This window comes from Nicotiana tomentosiformis, chromosome 7 (assembly GCF_000390325.3).
Source record: "Nicotiana tomentosiformis chromosome 7, ASM39032v3, whole genome shotgun sequence".
Classification (NCBI taxonomy): domain Eukaryota; kingdom Viridiplantae; phylum Streptophyta; class Magnoliopsida; order Solanales; family Solanaceae; genus Nicotiana; species Nicotiana tomentosiformis.
This window is the reverse complement of record NC_090818.1, coordinates 56,164,216-56,174,583: the sequence shown is the minus strand read 5'-3', so window position 1 is coordinate 56,174,583 and position 10,368 is coordinate 56,164,216.

Below are 10,368 nucleotides of genomic sequence, written 5' to 3'. Positions count from 1 at the left end.
TAGAGGCTAGACAAATTTGATTACCAAGACTGTCTATGTTGCTTATAGTATAGACATTTTTGTCTCTGTTTCCAGAAAGAATAACTTTACCTGATTTGTCTTCAATAAGCCAACAAGATTTTTTAAAATAAACCTCATAGTCATTGTCGCATAGTTGACTGATATTGAGAAGATTGTAACCAAGTTCATCAACTAGGTATACTTCGTCTACATCACATGTTGAGCTAAGAGGGACTCTTCCAACTCCAATTACATTTCCTTTTGATTTATCTCCAAATGTGACAGTTCCTCCATCTAATTTGGTGACTATTTTGAACAGTTATTTTTCACCAGTCGTGTGTCTGGAACATGCGCTATCAAGATACTATTTTCCTTTTCTATTCCGCTTGCGTTGTTCCTGCAATAAGAAGTTACTTGTTTTTAGGTATCCAAGCTTGCTTGGATCCTGAATGGATAGTATTCTAAGTGTTAGCTTGGTTTGAGGTCTTGGGTCGCCAGACCCATTTCTTGTTGTCTTTAAACCTGTAATGGTTAGAGAAGTGACCAAATTTTCCACAATAAAAGCATGAGGGGTTATTAGAATTTGCATAGCCTTTCTCTGCTTTGATTCTAAACCTGCAATAATTTGATTTGCGCCCACTTTTACCACAGTAAATACATGAAGAAGGATTTTTAGTTGGAAATTTATGGGGAACAGATTGATTTGATTTAACAGAGCTATGATTGGTGGATTTTTGTAATCCACTTAATTGAAGTTGAAGTTCGTTAACTTCCTCTTGAAGCATATCCCTCTCAATTTCACATACTTCTAATTTCAACGCCCAATCTTTATTTTCTCTTTGGATTTTTTGAAGTTCATTTAGAACTTTTTCAATATCTGTAAGAGAAATATCGATAAATTCTTGAAGTTCATGATAATTGGGACATGCAGGAAGACGTACCTCAGTTGTACCTTCGTCGACCTTGAGACCAAGTTCACTTGGGTCTTCATCTCTATCATCATTGATGGCCATGAAGCATATGTTGGCGATTTCTTCTTGATCAGATTCTTCTTCATCACTCCAAGCTCCAAAAGATTTCTTCTTTTGAAAGTTACTGCTAAGTTTCTTTTTCATTTCAAGACATTCTGCTTGGATGTGTCCATGTTTCCCACACTCATAGCATCTTTTGTAGTTATCATTATTCATCTTATCTTTTCTGAAGTTTGATTTGCCTCTCATGTTGTATTTGTTCCTCTTCATCATGTTTGTTACCACTTTGGAAAGCAGCTATGTTCATAGCTTGTTCTTCTCCTCCTTTTTCTTCTTCTTCTTCTTCATTTTGTGATTCAGCCATAGTTGCTTTGAATGCGACTGTCTTTCTTTTTTCTTGTTGAACTTGCCTGTCTAAATGTATTTTTTTCAAATACAATTAGATCACCTCTTAGTTCATCATATGACATTTTGTCAAGATCCTGACATTCCAAGGCAATGACTTTGGGTTGCCAAATCGTGGGAAGACTTCTCAGAATTCTTCTGACCTGTTCCCCGCTTTTGATTGGTCTGCCAAATGATTTTAGGTCTCCAATGATTTTTTTGAACCTGGAAAATATTTCTTCTGTTGATTCTCCATCCTTCATATGAAATAGTTCATAATCTCGAACTAGAAGATTGATTCTTGTTTCTTTCACTTTGTTGGTTCCTTCATATGTGACTTCTAATTTATCCTACCTTTCCTTTGCAGTTTCATAGCTTGATATATTTTTCTCCACTGATAACATCATACAGAAGATTTTTTGCTTTGGCATTAACTGTTATGACAGCTGATTGTTCTTCAGTGTAATCATCTAATTCAAGAGAATCAGATGAAACTATAACTTGACCATTTACATCTTTCTTTGGTGGAATTGGAAAATTTCCCTTTTTGATGATGCGCCAAACTTTAATGTCATATGACATAGTGTAAGTATCCATGCGTACTTTCCAGTGAGAGAAGTGTTGACCATTGAAGTATGGGGGTCGTACTTGAGAGGTTCCTTCTTGGAATAGCGCTCTGACTACTGTGCTTGATCCCATGATCATTTCCTCATGTGTTGTTAAGCAGAGTTCGTGAGTTAAGCTCTTATACCAATTGAAAATACAAGAGGGGGGTGAATTGTGGCTGATTTTAAAAACTTAGTTGACTAAGTGTGGATTTACTCGACTAGGTTGTATATACTATTCGACTTTAGTAGAGATAAATGAAAAGAGCATAAGGTAAAAAGAGACACAACAGTTTTTATACTGGTTCAGTACTAGTGTGGTATCTATATCCATTTCTCTTGGGTCACAAGGGTTCTCTTTGAGCTTGATAAATATTTACAGTAGTGATGATTTTGTGAACGTTCGCTACCGACGTTGTACAACAACTATGATTCTTTGTAGAGTTAACACAACTTTCTTTTTGTATTTTATTTCTTCCTATCTTTTGAGACACTTATAGACTAAGGAGTACAGTGTTTGTGCTAAGGAATAGAAAGGCTTAGAAACAGATGTTGTAGTTGTGTGTCTAATCCTTAAGCTTGCCAATCTTCTTATAGGCGAGTTTTGAGAGCTGTTGTAGATTGGTCTTTGATTGATGCCCACAATATTTTACTGATATTTGGCTCAAGAGAGGTGCCTTTAATTCCTTCATGAGAGATGAGATGGATTCATTTAAGTGCTCCATGCCCGAAATCCAGAGAGTGCTCCATGCTTTAATGAAGAAAGGGGCAGCACTCAAATTATCTCCCATTATGTTGTGTTTTCCACTCAAATTGTCGTGCTCCATGCTTTATTAAAGAAAGGGGCAACACTCAAATTGTCTCCCATTATGTTGTGTTTCCCTTCCATTTTGAATCTCCTGTTTTACTGCAAGTATATCTTCTATTATGTTATTTCACTTTGTTTCTCAATCTTCTTTGAGTTACTGTAAATAACAAGACAAAGTGAATGAATTAGATTTGCCTTATTATCATCATTGAAACTTAAGTGTAACAACTTCTACCAATATCAGTTGTAATAGCAACACGATAATTTATATAAGTAAATAAATAATACAAATATTGTTCTTATTCATGCTTATATTTATAAATATTGCTCTTTACGGTTGTGCAAGGAAAACATTTATAAGTAGGGTTAAAAATATTTCTAATATAATGCACAAACGCAGGGTCAGAAGGAAAACTATAGGGTAAGCACATAACAGTTACCATTTTTGTCAATTCTTCCCGATCTTTTTTTGGATCATAATATAAAATACCACCAGTAACAATGTTAATTACCGGTTGAAATTGATTTGAACCGGTATTAGGGTCAGCCTGACTAGGACTAGGTACACTTTTCCCCTTGGCCAAAGCTTTCAGACGTTGATATCTAATGTTATCTTTAGGGTGTTATTTTATGTGTCTAGCCAAAGATCTCGTCCCACCCCGAGATCCAAAATAATTAAAAGCTAACTTCATACCACAACTTTTACAGTTAGCCTTATTTTGTGGAACTAGTTGAATAAAAAGTGGCCAAACATGAGATGTTTCCTGCCGTTTGGTAAGTTGTCTAGAAAAAATAGGGGCAGTAACGAGAGTATCAATTGGGTCATCATTTGGATTAGCAGTGTTATCACTAGTTGGGTTAAAATCAGGAGCAGGACTAGTGGGTATATCATCATCCGGCTGAGTTTTATCAAGATCAATTTCCTCATCGTCATTTTCATCAATAGTATTATAATTATTAGAATAGAGAGAATTCATTAATTCATGGTCTAAATGTTCACCGGGTGCAATATTATCGCAAAATTCAGTCTCGGTAAATTGTAATAAACTATTATCGGTATCAAGAATAACAGGTGTACGGGGAGCCGGAGGCAGGGGAGGAGGAACATCAGTAACACTAGATGCGTCAATCTTGGATTTTCCTTTATTCTTATTTTTACCAAAGATATTTCTTAGGAAAGACATCTTAATTAATCAAGTAATAACAAATAAATAAAACAAACAAAACTATAATATTAAGACTTAAGAGTTGGAACGAGTTTACCGAATTGACGAACAAATTATTGAAAATTGATTATCGTTGAAGACTTGAAAAACTAAAATTCACCAACTTCACAAATTGTAACAACCTCAATATTTTTTGACTATTGTTTGGAATAAGCAATAGTAGCAAGTATAGAAGAAAATTAGATAGAGATTGTGATAGATTGATATTAATTTTTGTAAGAAAATAAAAGAATGAGGGGGTATTTATAGTTGAAAATAGGGAAAAAGTGTAATTATAAAACATTTAGGGTTAAAACTAAGTTGGGGGGTTAAATGGCTATTTTTTAAATAGCCAACGGCTATTTTTAAAGCCCAACAGCTCTTTTTGTAAATAGCCAAATGGCTAGTTTTTTAAAAAAAAAATTATTTGTTGGCCCCGTTTGGCCCGCCAAGGGACCGATCCCGGTCCCTTGGCAGGCCAAACGAGCTCGGTCCTAACGGTTCCTAGGCAAGAACCGGCCCATGAGACCGGTCCAAGTCCACCTCTATTGGTCCTATCGGTCCCGGCCCACTTAGCCCGCGGGCCTGGGCCGGTCCCAGACGGCCCACTTGTCACCCTTAACCCGAGAGGAGCAACTGATTTCACTATAGCAAGGATTTTAGACTTTGTAGGTCGCGAGTAAAATACTCCAAGACCACTAAGCACTCAAAAGAAATAACCCTCTTTTGATTTTTCATGCTCACTACAATACCGCTCACACTCTCTATATATTTCCTCAGAGAGTATTTTATTTCTTACTATGTAAATCACTATTTTTCTCTTTGTTTTGGTGTGTCTTACAAATGAAGGTACCTATTTATAGTTGCAGGATGCCCATATTGATGTATGCAATGACATCAATATTTACTGTAAAAGTCAACTGCCCAAATCTTTTCTAAATTAGTTGGCTTGACAAAACCAGAAGGAAGCTTTGTCTTCTTTCACATGAGCCATGGGATGGACCCAATATGGACAACAACTAAATATTCTTAACACGTGATTCCTAATAAGAGCAAATCACTGAATGATAGACGCAAACTAAATGATACCAAAGATTAGCGAGAAGTATGCTAGATGTCCATTCTTTTACACGAGAGCACATGAGCCTCAACATCCATATTACATTGGTTAGTCATTTTTATTAGAAAGAAGAGTTCTTCAGACTCCTGCGGCCCGTACTCCAGAGCAGCGGGTCCATGTTGATCAGGTCGTAGAGGTTATACTAGTGCAGCCTATTGTTCTGGTTCAACCCGAGGTTAGGGCAGTGGCATCTGAGGAGGAGCAACTTAAACTTTAGAGGTTCAAGAAGTATCATCCTCCTACTTTCAATGGCCTAGCTACAGAGGATGCACCGAGCTTTTTAGAGAAGTTCCACTGAATTCTCCGCATCATGGGTACTGTGGAGACGAGCGGGGTTTCTTTTACTACATTCCAGGTGTTTGGAGCATCATATCAATGGTGGCAGGCTTCCTCGGAGGGTAGTCAGTCGATGCAGCTTCACGTACATGGACTCAGTTTCAGAGATGTTCTTGAGAGAGTTTGTTCTTCAGACCCTTCCAGATGCATGGAGCGCGGAGTCTGAGCAGGTGCGCCAGGGTGCTATGACAATATCAAAGTATGTTGTCTGATTCAGTGAGTTGTCCAGACATGCACCTGCCTTGGTTTTCACAGTCAGATAGTGAGTCCGTCGATTCATCTAGGGGCTCAACTATGGTATTAGATTTAGCATGGCTTGAGAGTTGGAGACAGATACCCCATATCAGCAGGTGGTAGAGGTCGCACGGAGGATGGAGTGTATGCAAGGCCATGAGAGAGAGGACAGGGAGGCCAAGAAGCCTCGAGATTCTGATGGATATAGTGGTGCCCGCACCCAGCTGCAGCCCGCCATGATAGAGGCTATGTGAGTTATCCAGTTCATTCAGCACCTCCAGCTTCTAGTGGTGCTCCAGCTACTTCTAGGTCTCAACTACTTCTAATTCAGTGATTTGTCCAGACATGAAACTGCTTTGGTTTCCACAATCAGAAAGCGAGTCCGTCGATTCATTGAGGGGCTTAACTATGGTATTAGATTCATCATGGCTCAAGAGTTGGAGACAGATAACCCATATCAGCAGGTGATAGAGATTGCACGGAGGTTGGAGGGTATGCAGGGCTATGGGAGAAAGAGGACAGAGAGGACAAGAGACCTCGAGGTATTAGACGATTTAGTAGTGGCCACACTGTAGCTACAGCCCGTCATGGTAGAGGCTATGTGATTCGTCCCGTTCACTCAGCACTTCTAGCTTCTAGTGGTGCTCCGGTTGTTCCGAGGTCTCAAGTTGCACATTTTGCCCAGCAACATTCTAGTGCACCTCTTACTTGGGGTGCCTTTAGCGGTCAGTCTAGCCGACCAGGCCCGAGTCAGTCCAACATCCATGCAAACCAAGAACTTGCTTTGAGTATGGTGATACACATTACACGGTTGAAGACTTCCCTAGACTCAGGAGGGGTGCACCTCCACAGACTACAGCTCCACGGATTTAGTCATGTCCACAAACTTCTCAGGCCATGGTTGATGCCCCAGTTGGCACTCCACTCGCACAACCAGCTAAGGGTGGGGGACAGTCAGGCAAGATTCTATGCTTTTTCGGGTAGAACGGAGGCAGTGGCTTCAGACGCAGTCATTACAGGTATGTTCCTAGCATGGTAGTGTCATTTCTAAAGGCTCAATGGATGGTTGAGAAGGGGCGTGATGCTTATCTAGCCTTTGTGAGAGATGTGAGTGATGATACTCCTACTGTTGAGTCAGTTCCGGTAGTTAGAGACTTCCCAGATATATTTCCAGCAGATCTTTCGGGTCTGCCACCCGATAGGGATATCGATTTTGGCATTGACTTATTACCGGGCACTCAGCCATTTCTATTCCACCATATCGTATGGCCCCAGCGGAGTTAAAGGAGTTAAAGGAGCAGTTGCAAGAGTTGCTTGATATTTTTAGTTGGTTGTCCATCAAGTAATATGAGACTTGCAATGTTGATTCCTGTTGGTACTTTTGTTGAGATTTTATACCTCGTGTAGTCGTGATTACAATTCAAGTTCTTTTTTTTCCATTTTCTGTTGCATTCATTAATCACATAGGTGTTCTTTATTGTCAAGTTGTTCTTTGTTGGATTCATATCTAGATTTTGTCACTCTTCCCTTAACGAGGCCAAATTAACTACTGATTTCTCTTTATGATTTATTCAAGATACTGCAACCGCAAGGATGTATTGGTCTGAGCTTGAACACCCTCTTTTACGTCCTTAAGTTTTAGTTTGCAACTTTTGGATGGTATTTTTCACCATAATTTAGTTTTTGGATATCATCTTTAGTTGCATATGTTATCTAGATTAGATCGCTTAGAAAAAAAACCATATCTAGTTATTTAAGTGCTACTCTCGGACGTGTTTTCAACCTGTTTGAAGCTAGGGAATGAATATATATGGAGGTGATATATTGGGGGGTTCTAGTTTTCATGACCCAAATCGATGGGCCGTGACGGTCACCCGGTACCTTACCTAACCGAGAACCAACGTAACGTATATTTCTTATCATACCATCATGGGTAAATGGGTCAGAAGTGACGTCATAAGATAACCAGAACAAAACATAAGGGAATACTAGACATAAGACGACCCAACATGGAATACAAACTTATACATGTGACATACGGGCCTATAAGGCCGACATGATCATTTGAATACTCAAAACATAGGCCAATAAGGCCATACAAGTTTCCATATGTATGACATCTGTCTACAAGCCTCTAAGAGTACATAAATGTCATAAATGTCGGGACAGGTCCCCGCCATACCAATCAATACATGTCCAAATCATACTGACCAAATAGGCAACTCCGGAGCAATTGGAGTGCACAAACACCTTTCGTTGAGCTGATAGCCTACTAGGAGAACTCTCAACCTGTTTGTCGGGACATGCGGGCATGAAACGCAGCGTCCCCAGGCAAAAGAGACGTCAGTACAAATAAAGTACCGAGTATGTAAGGCATGAAAGTAGTATATAAAAGACATTAAAGAAACACGGAGTAAAGAACTCTACCTGTAATTCTAAATAGCTCTGTAAATCACGAAAAAATTATAATATCATGCATGTGCATATAAATGTCATACCATGCATAGGTATATATGTACATAACATCATCAATCAATACACATAGGCACTCCTAGTACTTCTATGAATAGAGGCATTTATGAAAGTTGTGTGTTTACTCGTTTTGTTTGTATTGTATGGAACATGCCAAAAGGAAAGAAGGGATAGCCTTAACATACCTTAACTCCATTGAGTCCTTAATACCTTCAAAGCAATTCTTCAAACAACTCAACTCAATCTACCATAGCATAAGGAGATTCAAAATCAGTATTGAGTAAAGGCTAAGTCTGCAACTTAATCTAGTAGCTTGTTTACGTAAATTTGGGCAGCATGTCCCCTGTAACAAGAGCCTCCTCCAATACCATATACCAACAACAATGACCAGAGCAATCCATCAATACATAATTATCAATAACAAGACACCACATAACAACAACAACAATGACAACGACAACGACAACGACAACGATGACAACAACAACGACAACAACGACAACGACAACGACAACGACAACGACGACAACAACAACGACAACGACAACGACAACGACAACGACAACCACAACCACAACCACAACCACAACCACAACAACAACAACAACAACAACAACCACAACAACAACAACAACAACAACAACAACAACAACCACAACAACAACAACCACAACAACAACAACAATAACAACAACAACAACAACAACAACAACAACAATAACAACAACAACAATGATGACGACAACGACAACAACAACAACAACAACAACAACAACAACGATAACGACAACGACAACGACGACAACGACAACGACAACGACAACGACAACGACAACGACAAAAACAATGACAACAACAACAACCACAACCACAACAACAACCACAATCACAACAACAACCACAATAACAACAACAACAACAACAACAACAACAACAATGACAACGACAACGACAACGACAATGACAACTACAACTACGACAACGACAATGACAACGACAACGATAACGACAATGACAATGACAACGATAACGACAACGACAACGACAACGACAATAACAACGACAACGACAATGATAACGACAATGACAATGACAACGACAATGACAACAATAACAACCACAACGACAAAGACAACGACAACGACAACGACAACGACAACGACAATGACAACAACAACAACAACAACAACAACAACAACAACAACAACAACAACAACAACAACAACAACAACAACAACAACAACAACAACAACAACAACAGAAGTCACAACTACTTCACGACGAGCGGCAAGCTCCAATTGGAATCTGTATACCCCATATCACCCCTTATAGACTTCTTACTTTAACTTAATAGTATCATTAACATGATAATGAAGTCATTCATCAATGATTTTAGCCTTATACCATATATTTATAACCAAGAAAATAATCCACAACTCCAATTATCCTTAATTAGGAACTTTATTCACTAGTTCATGTCTAGTCCATCCATTTAACTTAATTAATGCCAAGATAACCTTAAGCACATACAATAACACAATATACATACCTCCTACAGTAACTTCAAGTCGAAATCTAAGTTACATTTAGCTTATAACATGCCTCAATGTCAATACAACACCATAGAAGTGACTTAAGCTAATCTTCACTTGCAATCTCAAGTTTTATATGTTTCTTTCATCAATTCACTTGATCAACATATATACATGCATAACAATAGACACCATATTATAATAAAATTATTTTCACCATTTTCTAGCCATAACAACACATATATATATATATATATATATATATATATATATATATATAGACTTAAAACAACCCAATAAAAGATAACAACATCTCTTCCCCTTTCAAGTGTTATCTTGTAATCTTCATCCAAATAACTTAATCAAAATATAGATAAGATTAATCCCAATAAATAGGGTGTTATACATACCTTAAATAATTTGTAAAACTGCAAACCAAAGCTTCCCTTAGCTTACAAGCACCCTTAATCACATCACAACAACATAGAGACTCTCTTCTTCACTTAGGCTAACTTTGATGTTTGATTATGGTGTATTTTTTTGGAATTTGTTTGGAGCCTTTGGGGAACTGTTTGGGAGGGTTTGGAGAGTGTGAGGCTAGAAGGAGGACGAAAAATGAGCAAAGCTCATCGCAAAAATGAGATAAGAATAAGTAAAGGTCGGGCCCCGACCAAGTGGGTCCCATAGGGGCTTCCTACGCA